The 15,223-nt window shown below is 38.4% G+C and overlaps 1 protein-coding gene across 1 annotated transcript in view; it reads left to right on the top strand.

Moving 5' to 3' along the window:
- Positions 1-7,359: 7,359 nt before the first annotated feature.
- The window catches only part of LOC127868148 (cyclin-dependent kinase-like 2), a 77,691-nt gene continuing 69,827 nt past the window's right edge, over positions 7,360-15,223 (top strand). The window contains exon 1 of the mRNA XM_052409771.1: positions 7,360-7,512. The gene's annotated coding sequence lies outside the window, so the exon portion shown is untranslated. The remainder of the gene's footprint in view (positions 7,513-15,223) is intronic.

Below are 15,223 nucleotides of genomic sequence, written 5' to 3'. Positions count from 1 at the left end.
GAAACCAGAAGCAATATAAAGCAAAATTAATCGTACATTTGCAACCACAAATAAAACAATATGAGAGTTTAAAAGCTGTGTACGAAGCTGCTGATCTATTCCTGTGGATAGGACTAAAAACTGCAATAAGAGAAAAGGAAATAAAAAACTGAACACAAAAAGAAACACAAAAGTGCGACCGGATAAAACTTATCTAAGAACGAATATCATCTCAAATCAGATTTGGGGTGAACTGATCAGCAGCTTTCTCACAATAAAACTAGTAACCTAGCGAAAAGCAGCACAACTATGAGCAACACAACTATGAGCAGGCACAGGCAAACTAATATATTACAGCAACATAAAGTACAAAAGCAAAAATAAAATACAAAAGCAGAAATAAGGACAGCACAAGCAGCCGAAGAACAAAACAAAAGGAAGCAGTGTGGCATGCCGCTCCAGATCTGTGTGCCAGCTATGCGAGCCTATGTGACATTGCATGCTGAGCATTTACATTCTTTACCATTCCAGTGCACAATTAAGCTCTTAAATTGATTAAAATTGCTCGCTTTTCTGAAGCTTTCTGGAAAGGAATTCCACAGAACTGGAGCCGCATGCCGGAAACTGTTACTACCGTACTTTGATGACTTAACCTGGGAAATCTCTAATAAGTTGGTGTACCTGAAATGGTAACAAGAGTCACGTTTAAACACTAGGTCATTTAAAACAGGTGGTGCCATGTTATTTATAATTTTGAAAGTTTCAAGTGCCATAGATCTGATTCTTCTGATATACAGGCTAGGTAGATTTGCTTTACTAAGTAATTGATCATAGGAACTACAATAATCATCATATACAAAACGGAGTGCTCTTTCCTGTATTTTTTCAATTTTATCTGTATTACTTTAAACGCAGAAATGCCAAGTTAAAGGGCAAAAACTGAAATTTGATAAAATAAATGAATGACTTCTTAAGCAGAACGCATTTTTGTCCATAGGGGCTGAAAATATAGTGGTTTAGGGGTTGCCACTATAATCGTCAGGAGTGGGACGGGAACAGTGGGACAGCGGATTCACCAGCGCAGAAGACGGACGGGGCGGACCTGGAGCAGCAATGCAGTTCAGAACTTCGACGGTGTGGCCTTATGGAAGTGTCTCATGACGGCGGTACGAAGTACGCTCAATATATTAACGTACTGGGGATCGGGTCGACGGCTGGTGATGTCAAGAGGGTCAGAAAGGCGGCGCAGCGCGCTTTGAGCAGGAATAACATCTTTGCTAATGTAGCAGGATACGGTTTAAGGAGAACTTATACTGCCTTGCTATATGAGCTAGCTTCTATAGCGACGCGCGGTAGTGTCTACCTGATTTGGAAGCGAGAGGTCCCGGGTTCGATACGCATGGTGGTCGTGGATTTTTCTGGTTGGGTTACATTGGCGCCCAACGGAAAAAACACACCATGTGTGTTGATCAGACGTCGTGGCAATAAGTCCAAGGCAAATAACTTTGCCAAAAATCAATTGACCGGAATGAAACATTCTCCATCTGTAAGTCATGTAGGTAGACTCATACACCAAATAGCAGGTCAACATCTTAAAGCGTTTTGAAAAAAAGTCTGGACGGACAGTCCTACTCGTATATGCCAACAAACCGGGGGCATCATATCCAGCTTAATATCTTAAAGAGTTGCGTAAAAAACACTCAGGGAAACGGTTATTATAAAAATGATTGTTTTCAGTACAAGGCCGATAACTTCGCCAAAAATCAATGAGCCGGAACGAAATTCACACTTCATCTGTTGGTCATGTAGGTAGACTAACAGACCAAAAATCATCACAATATCTGAAATCGTTGCAAACAAAAACACACACCGGAAAACCGTTATTATATAGAACATTATATATAAGTCAAATCTTATGTCGGAGTTGTAGACGATTGTGATTGTTCATTTGTGTTGATGATGGTGAAAGTTAAAATATGTAGTAGATGATAAACATTTTATTAGGAATTTACGCCAAAACTTTAGAGGAGGTTTGAATTCAAAGAGAAAATACTATTTCGGTTATAGGTCAATCATTCTTAATGAAATATTCTGAATAAAGGTTTTTGATTGACAAGTTTGCTTACCTTCTTATCCAAACATCATACATTTCTGAAATCTAAAGCTTTAAACATTGCTGTGAATTTCGCACCAATCTTTAAAGCTTGAGACAGCCCTGAATTAAGTTGCATTCAATGACACACGAATAACATATATTGTATAAAAACATGAATAAAATTATCGTTATGTAACATTCAAAAATGGCAACATAAATATATAAACAACTATAACACATACTTCGTATATTGCATATAGTGTAGTGTAGTTCAACATTCAATTTTTATAATCACTGTCAAAGTTTAATTGTACGTGAATTTATTAACTATCATACTTATTGGTTATCTCTTAACGCGCACTTGTCTTGTTGAGAAGAAAAGCGTCGCCTTCAATCTAATTACAGTATGTAAGAGCTAATGCAAGTATTATCATTGCATCAGATTGTGCTTGAAGGGATCGAACTATTTTAAAACATAAATAATAATAAACATTATCCAGCTTGGCGGGCGTGAAACGTCGTTTCACTTTTGGCGGTTTTTCTTGCTTGCCCAGCAGGGTAAAAGGAAAATTTAGTTGTTTTAGTTTACGACATTTTGCAATAAATGTCCAATTCACTCAGATTGGTTTTCTTTGTCACTCCGTCCTAATCCCCTGGTGGTGAAAGTCACTATGTTAGTGGAAAGGCGATTCATAAATCAAATTTTATGCACATATAAAAAGGTTTTATGAATCAAACTTGGCAACGCGAGGCGGATGGGAATTGTGCCAATTGATTGCTTAATTTTGCATAACTGATAAGACAATCGGGCGCTGGGATCTGGGTCACGTGACAGTTAGCGTCACCGACGCCTAGCGTCCTTTTCATAACTGATAAGCCAATCGGGCGCTGGTATCTGAGTTACGTGTCAGTTAGCGTCACCCGCGCCTAGCGTCCTTTCGCAGACAAAGGAAAGCGCTCATCTCGCAGTCTTAGAGTACGCTGTTAGCAGAAAGTTGCTTGGAAAATATCATACCTCCACTCCTCCTCCGCTATAGATTAATATATACACATTTTTTTTCCATTCATGTTGACTTCTATGTGTGCTTTTGTCTTGGGCATTTTTACATTGTCATGCAGATTTATGCAGTTATAATTCTCTTTATTTTGCCTATCATGTTTTCTTGCCTTCCCATGTATGAGTTTATGTATGCCTTTTATTATGTACCTTCATGTATGTTTTTTGCGTTAACGTGTAATAAGGCGGTTTTTCTTGCTTGTCCAGCAGGGTAGAAGGAAAATTTAGTTGTTTTGTTAAAGTTTACGACATTTTGCAATACATGTCCAATTCACTCAGGCGGGTTTTCTTGCTTGCCCAGCAGGGTAGAAGGAAAATTTAGTTGTTTTAGTTTACGACATTTTGCAATAAATGTCCAATTCACTCAGATTGGTTTTCTTTGTCACTCCGTCCTTTTCCCTTGGTGGGGAATGTCACTATGTTAGTGGAAAGGCGATTCATAAAAATAATAATATACATTATATTACTCATGAACTGCAGGCTCGTGGTCCAATTCATATTGTGTAGACCTGCTTAAGTCTTAGAGTACACATAAGAACACTTCAGAGCTGTAACAACATTTTTATCAATTCGAATATTTATAAATAAAATATAAATTAATCGTAATTTCGGTCCAGTTTCTGACAATGAGGCATTCTATACATAGATGGTGACGTCACTACGTTATTGTCAGTAAGACCGGTGTGTACACAATGACAATGAGGCGGGCAATGAGGTCCGTTTAGTCTAAAATTCGGGTCTAAATCGTCCGTTGTGTCACACCGGTCTTTACTGACGTAGTGACGTTACCATCTATGTATAGAATGCTGAATCGTCAGGTTGGGGCAGGTATAAAACCCGGAAATATCCGGAAAACCCGGAAATATTTTAGGTAAAACCCGGAAAAGATATAAATGGTTATAAATGCATTATTATTCGCCCGATATTAATTATAATGGTACCGACTTTGTCCGCGATTTACAGGCCGACTACGACCCTGTCATAAAATATTTTGACATGGTTAGAAACTGTGGAGGATCTTCTTTACAACGGTACCATTATAATTAATATCGGGCGAATAATAATGCATTTATAACCATTTATATCTTTTCCGGGTTTTACATATTTACAGGCCGACTCTGACCCTGCAATAAAATATTTTATATATGGTCAGAAACTGTGGAGGATCTTCTTTACAACGGTACCGTTATAATTAATATCGGACGAATATTAATGTTTTATAACCCCTTTTGCATTCTTCTTCTTCTTTTATAATAATGGCTATGTTCAATACTGATACATTATGGCCATGCGTGGGGGGTCAAAAAGAAATAGATTGATAGGTTTCCCGAGTTACTCAATCCCTTCTTCTTCGTTTATTGTACTATATCCCTCTCTGGGGCATTGTCGTACAAAAAAATGGTTAAAAATCGCTGTGTGGCGCAGTTAGAATAAAATAAGTTTTTAAAACTATTTACAAATTGATTGTGGCCTATTTCGGTGCCATCCCTTCCTTGAAAGCTTCAAGACTGGGAGCCGTCACAAGGTGGTTAGGCAGTTGGTTCCACAGTCTTGTTGCTGACGGGAAGAAAGAGTGTCGGAGGTAGTCGGTTCTGCAGAATGGTACGATGTATCGAATACTGCTGCCTCTAGTGGATGACATAGCAGGGCGGAGGTAGGGGTCAGACGGAATATCAATAAGGTTATTAATTATCCGGTACATCATGGTAACCTTAGATGTTTGGCGTCTCGCTTGAAGGGGCTGCCATCCTATGTCTGCTATCATCTGTGAGCTGCTGTCTGTGGTTCGGTAATCCTCTTTGACAAAGCGGGCAGCGCGTCTCTGGACTGCTTCAAGTTGGTCGATACACGTTTGAGTGTGAGGATCCCATGCAGTAGCAGCATCCTCCATTATTGGACGCACTAAGGTGGTGTACGTGCGTGCTTTGACGCTAGGTGGGCACCTAAACAGGTTGCGCCTCAGGAAGCCTAGACTGTTGTTTGCCTTTCGGGTGGCTGCAGCTACATGTGGTTTCCAGGACAAGTTGTCCGAGATTGTCACACCAAGGTATTTGCCTTCCTTTACAGGTACAAGCTTCTGTCCATGAATAAGGTACTCTGACTTTATGGGATGCCGCTTTTTGGAGATGTGTATGACTTCACACTTTGAAGGATTGAACGACATCTGCAAGTCCTTTTACCATCTCTGTAGGAATCCAGATCAGATTGGAGTGTTTCTGCATCTTGTGCTGTCTTGATCCTTCTGTATAGGAGAGTGTCATCAGAAAAGAGCCCTGTCTTTGATGTTACGGTGCATGGGAGGTCATTGATATAGACCAGAAAGAGCAGAGGTCCAAGGACAAAGCCCTGGGGGACGCCTGATGTGACGTCGTCTGAGTTGGAGAACTGTCCTTCAACTAATACCCGTTGGCTTCGACCAGATAGGAAGCTTTCTATCCAGGTATGGACTGAGCCTCTGATGCCGTTGTGGCTCAGCTTCATGAGGAGTCGTTAATGCGGAACAACATCGAAGGCTTTCGAGAAGTCGAGTAGGATCGCGTCGATCTGTTCGATCTGTTCGCCAGCGTCAAGGGATGCAGCAAGGTCCTGTAGGGTGAGGATAAGTTGCGACTCGCAACTGCGTCTTCGCCTAAAGCCGTGTTGTTGGTCGGCCAGGATGTTGTGTTTGTCTAGGTGAGACATGACTTGGCTGTGAATGATGTGCTCCATAAGTTTGCAGCACACGGATGTCAGAGAGATCGGGCGATAGTTAGCCGGGTTGCTTCTGTCCCCTTTCTTGAAGACTGGGGTTACATGTGCCGACTTCCATTCAGATGGGGCGCGTCCTTGCTGTAGGTAAGCAGCAAAGACAGGCGTGAGCGCTGGTGCTATTTCGATGGCAATCTCTCTCATGAACCTTGTTGGTATGGCGTCTGGTCCAGAGGCCTTGTGGGGGTCAAGAGTCTCTAAGAGCCGTTTAACTCCCTCAAGTCCAATCGAGAAATTGTGCATTGTTGGGGATGGGTCACCAATCAGTGTTGGGCGGTAGCTGTGGTCCTCAGTGGTGAACACACTACTAAACTGCTGGTTGAGTATGGTGGCCTTAATTTTGGGGTCACTGTGTGCTACGCCATCTCTCTTCAGTGAGGAGACACCAGAACTGTCACAGCGCTTGCTCTTTATGAATGAGTAGAGTTTCTTGCCATGACCGTCGGTTGTCAAGTTGTGTACATAGGAGTTGTAAGCTCGCTTGCACTCGTACTTGGAGCTTTTACGCAGCTGATTGTTGCTGATCCACTCTGGAAAATCCTATCAACAGTGATAAGAAAAGGTGCAAAACCTAACACCTTAAGCCCTTAAGACTTAAATACATACATATACAACTGTGCATGTGGTGAGAATATTAGTCGAGTTAAAAACAGGATAAAAGCAGAATCATGTGATCTAAGGAAGGAACACTGATGTATACAGCACTGATTTAAATCCAGGGATCGTATCAGCGCTGACTACATAAGATGGAAGTGTGTTCCATTGTACAACTGTTCTTGGAAAGAAAGAAAATGTGTGGTAATCAGCTGTACTTGGTGGTCTTTGGTATGCTATGTGATGGTGATGGCGTGAGTGTCTAATGTATGGAGTGAGATAGTGAAGGGGATTGACATCAACATGATTATATACTATTTTATAGAACAAAATGAGTCTAGCTTGTTGTCTTCTTGATTGCAAGGTATTCCAATTCAAATCCTTAATTATATTTGTGACCGTGCCCGGTGTCTTGCTGTAATTATTTGTTGCCTTTTCCGGGTTTTCTTTACGACATTTGCGTGTGTAAAAAAAAAACGTTAAAACAGGCCGATATGTACAGTCGATATTTCTCCTTAAGTAAATGAAAGGGAAAATAATAAATTTACTAAAATGATTTGTGAAGCGATTTTCATTGTTTGCTTTTCCATTAGTAAATTCAAAGATTTTAAAATGCAGATACTTCAGCGAAGTTAAGTTGACGATGTCGATCAATTAATTCGAGGTTACTATACAAAGTGCTGTTCCAAAGAATGGTTTTACACATATCTTTAAAAAAAAATAATTTTGTTTTATTTATTAAATGCCATGAAATTATATAATCCCCCCTTTTTCGGAATAAAATAGATTACACTTGATACATTTTATATACACTTTGTAAAGTAATTTCGTTGATTTTAAAATAACGACGTACACGCAACTCATGGGTAAGTTAGAACAGCAAAGATGGACGAAGAAGTTTGTTGTCACTAGAAACAACAGGTTTTATAACCGATTTAACATAATAACACTAAGCTAGATAACTTGATTTTAAAGTTTTGTTGTAATTTTATATTGCTTTGCATGTAAACAAGTATAGAATGGATCAATATGTGTAATGGTATGTATGTGTGTGTCGTCTGTCGCATTTAGACTAGTGATCACATTCGGACTCGTCGGATGTTCGGCTAACAGTAACACTGTGAACTGCAGTTCATTGTCACTCACTAGTGGCAGTTTTCTTACAGAACGTTTTAGTGATTTCGTGAAAGTTCGACGTTTGTGCAAGACTCCACATGGCAAGTTATTGCACCTAGCATGCCAGCTTGTAAATCTTGGTGCAATTATGACTTAATCAAAAACATACCTTTTTATGCTCCCCGAAAAGCATATAGTTGCCTGTTTGAAGTTCCTTACTTCCATACTTCCTTACTTCCTTCCCTCTGTCACACGTTTTTTACAGTTTCTCATAGCACCTTTTGATCAATATTTTACTGATCTCTTTCATATTTGGCATGTAGGTACCTTGCATGGACCTCTACCTTTTGATGAGGTTTGAGGTCACTGGGGTCAAGGTATAGGTTACCAAGGTTAATAATAGAATTTTCCGTCACAATTTTGTTACAGTTTCTCATAGCACCTTCAATATTTTTCCGATCTCTTATATATTTGGCAACCTCTCATGGACCTCTACCTTTTGATGAAGGTTGAGGTCACTGGGGTCAAGGTCACCAAGGCTAATAATAGATTTTTCCGACCTCTCATGGACCTCTACCTTTTGATGAAGTTTGAGGTCACTGGGGTCAAGGTCACCAAGGCTAATAATAGATTTTTCCGTCACAATTTTGTTACAGTTTCTCATAGCGCCTTTAATATTGCAGTCTTCGAAATTAGCACACGCCTGATTGCCCGTGGCGAGTAAAATTACTGCCGGGCACATACAAAAATTCACGTTTGTGGCCCGCCGGGCATTTAAATTATTGAAGCCAATTGACAGTTTATTAAAAAAAAAATCGTAAGCGGTTCTTGATATTTGCAGATCTATTTTTCAATTTTGCGAACAAACACCTTGTTGTAAGTTGTAACAATGAAATTCGATTGGTTTAACAACACACACCTGCTTGCACACGTCATCGTTATTGTTTTTGACCGATGCAGTTTGGTCACATTCGGTTCTTATCGACGGTTTCTCTAGACATTAATCAAGAAGATGCTTTTTGAACCGATCATTTCAATCAATTAATACGCTTCCGTTTCTGTCAATGTAAACAAATGTCATTGTCGACATAGAGGCTATGCAGTATCTTAGGTATGTTGATGGGGCTAAGCCCGAAAAAGCACTTCCAAAATAGAAAATTGACAATGATTTAGAGAAAAAGGAAGCCAAGAAATGGTATGAGGACACCAGAGAACGCTCTTTTCAAGAGCACTGGTGTAACGATCGACCGTCTTAATTCTAGTGACTGATTAGATGTAGTTGTATTCACTACTATTGAAACAAATGTTCTGCTTTACTATGTGTAGCATGTAAGTGTTAAAATGTTGTGATTTGTTATAATTTTGGTTAAAAAAGTTTGGGCATGTAAAAAATATGTTGGGCATGTAAAAATTCTTAAGTAACTGGCCAGACTGGCATGTAACTTTTCAAAGCTAATTTCGAAGACTGATATTGCATTGTTCTCTTACATATTTTGCATGTAGGTACCTTGCATGGACCTCTACCTTTTGATGAGGTTTGAGGTCACTGGGGTCACGGTCAAAGAGGCTAAAAATAGATTTTTCCGTCACAATTTTGTTACAATTTCTCATAGCGCTTTCAATATTTCACCGATCTCTTACATATTTGGCATGTGGGTACTTTGCATGCACCTCTACCTTTTGATGAGGTTTGAGGTCACTGGGGTCAAGGTCACCAAGGCTAATAACATATTTTTTTAGGTGGTTATTAACACATAGATTGACAAAGCCCATCATCGGGGAGCATCCATCAGTTTCACTGATATTCTTGTTTCATCTGATCATTCATGCTCTTGTGGTGTACCCTAGTATTGCACAGGTTCTTATATTGAACTTTTTCTTTACATAAAGCAAGAGGCTCTTGTGATGCTGTCACAAATATGCGTTCTGAGTGTTTTGTTTGAATACCAAGACATTGTACTGTGATTAACAATAAATAAATAAAAAATTAAGTGAGGAAATAACATAATGTATCCCTTATTTTCATAGTATCTGCTCTCCTCATAGTATCGTGACTTTAACGAAAAATAACTCAAGAAATGCTGGAAAGTTTTCAATTTTTATGCCCCCATATCGTTAGATCGGGGGTATATTGTTTTTGGCCTGTCTGTCTGTCATTCTGTCATTTTGTCCCAAAAATTTAATATTACAGTAAAGTTTTGCAATAACTTTTGAAATATTTAACATGGCAACTTCAGTCTTCGAAATTAGCACACGCCCGATCGCCCGTGGCGAGTAAAATTACTGCCGGGCACATACAAAAATTCACGTTTGTGGCCCGCCGGGCATGTAAATTATTGAAGCCAATTGACAGTTTATAAAAAAAATCGTAAGCGGTTCTTGATATTTGCAGATCTATTTTTCAATTTTGCGAACAAACACCTTGCCATAAGTTGTAAAACAATGAAATTCAATTGGTTTAACAACACGCACCTGCTTGTACAAGTCATCGTTATTGTTTTTGACCGATGCAGTTCGGTCACATTCGGTTCTTATCGACGGTTTCTCTATACATTTATCGAGAAGATGCTTTTTGAATCGATCATTTAAATCAGGTAATACGCTTCCGCTTTTGTCAATGTAAACAAATGTCATTGTCGACATAGAGGCAGTATCTTAGGTATTTCAATGGGGCTAAGCCCGATAAAGCACTTCCAAAATAGAAAATTGACAATGATTTAGAGAAAAAGGAAGCCAAGAAATGGTATGAGGACACCAGAGAACGCTCTTTTCAAGAGCACTGGTGTAACGATCGACCGTCTTAATTCTAGTGACTGATTAGATGTAGTTGTATTCACTACTATTGAAACAAATGTTCTGCTTTACTATGTGTAGCATGTAAGTGTTAAAATGTTGTGATTTGTTATAATTTTGGTTAAAAAAGTTTGGGCATGTAAAAAAATATGTTGGGCATGTAAAAATTCTTAAGTAACTGGCCAGACTGGCATGTAACTTTTCAAAGCTAATTTCGAAGACTGCAACTTCATATTTGGCATGCATGTGTATCTCATGGAGCTGCACATTTTGAGTGGTGAAAGGTCAAGGTCATCCTTCAAGGTCAAAGGTCACTAAAAAAAAAGCGCATAAGGGGGCATTGTGTTTCTTACAAACACATCTCTTGTTAGAAGTTGTAATTTATTTGATGGTAATCCATGACTATTACGATGATCATTCTCATTATTTCTGGTTTTCATTGGACATGTTTATTCAAGGGTGATGCTATGATTTTTAAATTAAGTACAATATGCAACACACAATTTTTGCCTAAATCTCACATCACCGCGTTAGGGCCAACGTGACAAATCGCAGTGATTCACCGCGATAACACTCTACAGGTGATTCGCGGTGATTCTTCCGTGATTTCACTGCGACCATCTTGCGATAAAGATCAGCTGTAGAATCTTGCGAAACACCGCGATAGGGCAATCACCATGATTGGCGGTGACTACAAGATATAAAGTTCAACTTATTAACTAAACTAAACATTTTTGACGATCACATTTGATCGCGAAAAATGTATTCCAATATGAAAAAAAACACCCTACTTGCTGAATGTCGTATCCTACATCGGGGACAGATTCTTTTGTTTTTGAAGATTCTGCACATCCACAACGAGTATTCACTCTGCATCATGCCGAGGCACTCGCCGATAATTTGCAAATTTAAGAAGCAGATACAGATAATACCCTGATATTTTTACTTCTACGTGATTGTTTTAAAATTTCGTAAGCTTCACTGCATACTTCATTCAATTACCATTGGATTTCATCTGTCAAAACAATGATTTTGTAGGTCAGTAGAAATCGAAAAAATTTACACAGTTTAATCTCGGAAACGAGACTTGCTTTAAAGGGATCTTTTCACGCTTTGGTAAATTGACAAAATTGAAAAAAGTTGTTTCAGATTCGTAAGATTTCGTTTAAGTTATGATATTTGTGAGGAAACAGTAATACTGAACATTAACCATGCTCTAATATAGCCATTATATGCATCTTTTGACGATTTTAAAACCTAAAAATTATAAAGCGTTGCAACGCGAAACGATTGAATAATTTGGAGAGTTCTGTTTTTGTCGTTAAATTTTGTGAAACTACGAAGATTGCTTATATAAGGTATAAAATACGTCAAGAATGTGTACTTGGCGGAATAGCTCAGTTGGCTAAAGCGTTTTTACTTCAGGACTCTGGCAGGACTCCAGGGGTCACTGGTTCGAAACCTGCTCCGGGCAATGTTCTTTTCCTTTTTTTAATTTTTTTCTTGATTTTTTACTGGAGCTTTTATGATCCAATGTTTACATTTATCAATATAAAGCATTTAATGAATAAGTTAAAAAAATGCCAAAATCTGTGAAAAGGCCCCTTTAAACTTCGACAACTTTCTTATATCTGCTAACAATGCTAGTAATCCCATATTGCAATAATCGCTGTGAAGATTATACATGTAACATAGGAAAATCGTACTTCACCGCGTTTGAACGCAGTGAGTCGCGGTGAATCACCGCAGAGATTGTATTTATAGCATTCATGGTGATCATGCTCGACCTAGCGTGATGAAGCGCGCAAGATCACAGTGATTTGTCACCCAAAATAAATAATGACATCCACGTGTCGGTGATTTAGGCAAAAATCAAAGGTCGCGTAGTGTAACACACAATTATGTTAGTTTGTTTATGGATTAATAGTAGCTTTATCAAATGTATTATATGCCGCTTATTTTTTTGTGAAATGTAAAATTTCAGAACAACATGAGCAAAAGATTTGTTTTTCCTTTAAAATACGATTTTCAGAACAAGCACATGCGCATAGGAACAAATCTTAGCAGAAGGGCCAATCAGTGCTCCAGATAACATGCGTAAAGGCGTAAAAACGAATTAAATTTCTTAAATAATGATTTAGATTTAAAATCTATGCGTTAAGTTACGCATTGAAAAAATAAAACACGAATTCAAAATTTTCGAACGTGCGTAAAACTTCCAGTAGCAAATTATATACGGTAAACACTTCACCCCGGTTCTGACTCGTCAAGGCGCTCAATTAAAACTACAACTTCAAGTCAAGGTTACTCAAGCGTTTGCTATGTGGAAGAGCCACACCTAAAAACGGTCGAAAGGCCAAACGGTCTCGATTCTGTTCTCCTAGTGTTGAAGGCGAGTCATTACTGTTTATTGTTCTTTTTAATTATGCCCCCCTTCGAAGAAGAGGGGGTATATTGCTTTGCACATGTCGGTCTGTCGGTCGGTCTGTCGGTCGGTCCGTCCATCCACCAGGTGGTTTCCGGATGATAACGCAAGAACGCTTGGGCCTAGGATCATAAAGCTTCATAGGTACATTGACCATGACTCGCAGATGACCCCTATTGATTATTAGGTCACTAGGTCAAAAGTCAAGGTCACTGTGACCCGAACTAGTAAAATTGTTTCCGGATGATAACTCAAGAACGCATATGCGCAGGATCATGAAACTTCATAGGTAGAATAATCATGACTTGCAGATGACCCCTATTGATTTTGAGGTCACTAGGTCAAAGGTCAAGGTCACGGTGACCCGAAATAGTAAACTGGTTTCCGGATGATAACTCAAGAACGCATACGCCTAGGATCATGAAACTTCATAGGTAGATAGATAATGACTCGCAGATTACCCCTATTGATTTTGAGGTCAGTAGGTCAAAGGTGAAGGTCACGGTGACCCGAAATAGTAAAATTGTTTCTAGATGATAGCTCAAGAACACATATGCCTAGGATCATGAAACTTCATGGGTAGATTGATCATGACTCGCAGTTGACCTCTATTGATTTTGAGGTCACTAGGTCAAAGGTCAAGGTCACGGTGATCCGAAATAGTAAAATGGTTTCCGGATGATAACTCAAGAATGCTTACGCCTAGAATCATGAAACTTCATAGATACATTGATCATGTCTCGCAGATGACCCATATTGATTGTCAGGTCACTAGGTCAAAGGTCAGGGTCACGGTTACCCGAAACAGTAAAATTGTTTCCGGATGATAACTGAAGAACGCTTTTGCCTAGGATCATGACACTTCTTAGGTACATTGATCATGACTCGCAGATGACCCCTATTGATTTTCAGGTCACTAAGTCAAAGGTCAAGGTCACCGTGACAAAAAACGTATTCGCACAATGGCTGCCACTACAACGGACAGCCCATATGGGGGGGGGGGGGGCATGCATGTTTTACAAACAGCCCTTGGTACCCTTATCGTAATTTTTATACACAAGTAATATACTGTATACCTATTCAAAATGTCATTAAAATTAAATGTTTAATTTAGTTTTTGATATGACTTCAACGGCGACCAAAAGGCCATTATGACCTAAGCCGAAGTGTCAGTGACCGTTATACATAAAAATTCAAAATGGCCGACCGAAGCGTGGAAGGCAAAAAAGCAATTTCAGTGTCAAAAGTCCACGCTGCATGCATTCTTTCAATTAGATTCAAATACCCAAAGCATGGTTTCGTCAATAATTGATGAATTTATAAGCTCTTGCGTAAATGACTCAATTTGTTGATGTGTCAAAAACAATGAATAAACAATTATTTTGTAATATATTGTTAAGAATTCATTTTATAAATAGACGTAAAATAAGAATTAAGTTTTAAAAAAGGGAGTAAATAAGAATTAGACCAAAATTTTATCTGGAGCTCTGGGGCCAATTATTGTATGAGAATTATTGTGCATGTCAAGATTACTACAGGGAGCTAAGTCTAGCTAGTAATTTGTCCAAACAATCCCGATTTTAATGCAGTTTCGTTGTTATGTCCAAGAATGCACATTTATCTATAGATCGACAAATAAAACATGTGACATATAACACATGCATGTTTTTGTATTTGTTGAATTCCGAAATTCGTATGTATTCTTTAAGAGGGCCAATACTATGGATAGACATGCTATGTGCTTGTTTAGTTGTTGGTATTTTTCACAAAATTGTAACATCACAAATATTTTATAAATATATTACTATGAATCATTTATAAACATAATTATTACCGATAACCTTTGGTCTTTATATTTGTTGCTTCTTTCAAATGTTAATTGTCTGAAATAATAATCAATTGTGTTTAAAGTGTCAAACTGCCATCTTGAAAATAAAAATAGGTTCTTGTTGAGCCGTGGATTCTGATTGGCTATTCCAATTTCAAGATTTGCACACTATAAATAGCCTTAAAACTGACATTTTCCTGGCGTTTAATTTGTTGTGAAAAAATGTCAACAGGCGATGTTGTATGGAAATACTCATAAATAACCAATTTTGGGCATTTTTCACTGTTGAACTGAGCTGAAAAGAATTAACAGGTCAAAAGAATTAGTTAAAATGTTGTAACTGACCAATTTTTTGCAACTCATCTTGCTACCAGTTGTTTATAAAAATATATATATTATTTTCGATATTTTACATGACTCACCCATTCCTCTAAGCCGAAATGATCCGTACAACAAAATTGTGTCTTTGTGTCGTTTGAACGAATCTGCATGGAAACTACATTTAGATTCACATCGTACATCGAATCATTTCTGTAGTCAGTTGTCAAAACGAAAGTACGGTTAATGTTCAAATGGATTATTTTTCCT

The sequence above is a fragment of the Dreissena polymorpha genome, chromosome 2 (genome assembly GCF_020536995.1).
Source record: "Dreissena polymorpha isolate Duluth1 chromosome 2, UMN_Dpol_1.0, whole genome shotgun sequence".
In the NCBI taxonomy this organism is placed as follows: Eukaryota; Metazoa; Mollusca; class Bivalvia; order Myida; family Dreissenidae; genus Dreissena; species Dreissena polymorpha.
This window is presented reverse-complemented; position numbering and strand designations above follow the sequence as displayed.